Source organism: Cyprinodon variegatus, unplaced genomic scaffold (genome assembly GCF_000732505.1).
Source record: "Cyprinodon variegatus isolate N-32 unplaced genomic scaffold, C_variegatus-1.0 Scaffold2092, whole genome shotgun sequence".
Classification (NCBI taxonomy): domain Eukaryota; kingdom Metazoa; phylum Chordata; class Actinopteri; order Cyprinodontiformes; family Cyprinodontidae; genus Cyprinodon; species Cyprinodon variegatus.
Window position 1 is genome coordinate 9,902 of NW_015152545.1, and position 1,574 is coordinate 11,475.

A 1,574-nucleotide genomic window follows, 5' to 3' on the forward strand; every position below is an offset into this window, starting at 1 on the left:
GGGTCCTTGATGGAACCGGGTTTCGATCCCCATCCCTACGCATGGCCCAACACAGAAGAGCGCCCAGATTCCAGCTTCCAAAAACTTACAATTCAGTTATAGAGATGATCCCTTCTAGGTATCACCACACCCCCCACCCCATCACAGAGGAATGAAGCACCTCCTCTCTTCAGCCAGATGAACAATCCCTCCTTAACGACCGACCTTCAGAATCAGAAAGGTTTCAGGTATTACAGGCTAACAATGGAACCAAACGACCCACACATCTGTTTCTATTTGCATGTTTCCAAGCGATACAAGACCTGGTCTATATAAAGACTCAAATTCACTGCAGATCCAGACATTTGAATTAAGAAAGCTTCCTGGAGGGGAAGCGAAACGTCTTCAACTCTTGGAAACCAAGTCCAGTGGATTCTTTTTTTTTTTTGTTAACTTTTACTGAAATCCTTGGTTTTGCTTCAGTACCTCTTTGGATCTCTGATCTTCTGGCCCAGACTCCTGAGCACCTCCACAATACTGGCTTTGGCTTCGCCCCAGAGACTCCGTATGGGGGGGGGGGCGTTAGGAAGATTGTAACGGCCCTTGACTGAGGGGGGCTCCAAAAGAAGAAGAAAAGATTTGTCCCACTTTATTTTTGAAATATAAAAATCCAGCAGTAAAATAAATAATCTGGTTTCCCTCATGTTTCAGCAAACCTAACGCGCACATCACATTGTGATAACGAATGAAATTAACAACAAAATGTATAAACAGCGGTGCAGAAAACCGTCTGCTGCTGAAAAACGATGCGCCCCAAAGTCAAAAAGAGGAAGAGAAAGAACGGAGAAAGGCCTTCGAAAACCGTAACTCAGTGATTCAGAACTATTCAGGTAAGGATTGCTACCTGAATAGTTCAAATTAATGATAGATTAATAACCTGTTAATTAAAATAAGATAGCTCTCTGCTGGGTGCAACTACATGGTTAATCCTCCTAAATGAGGGGAATCGATTGATTGATTGACTTTATTGATCTAACAGTGGAGAAATTTACTCGTTCCATCAGCTCAAAAAGAAGAATATATATACAGATATATAGTTCGTCCACAGATGACAGCTTTTTATTTTTTTGATAGTTGGATTACTATACAAGGTTGTTGCACAGGATGTTTACATGGATACATTTAAATACTAGATGGATATTTATGGTAAATGGTAAATGGCAGGTACTTATATAGCGCCTTTATTCAATCAGGTAACTTGACCAAAGCGCTTTACACTACATTCCTTCACCCATTCACGCACACACTCACACACTGATGGTGGTGAGCTACATTGTAGCCACAGCTGCCCTGGGGCTCACTGACAGCGGGGCTGCCGTATGCTGGCGCCACCCTCTGACCACCAGCAGTAGACAATGCAGGTGAAGTGTCTTGCCCAAGGACACAACGACAGTGAAAGTTGGAGTTGGGGCTTGAACCGTCAACCCTTCGATTTCAGGGCAAACTCCAACATCCAACGCCACTGTCGCCCTAATTTAATATATATAGAGAAACAGGTTATTGCACAGGGTGTTGCCCTAATTTAATATATATAG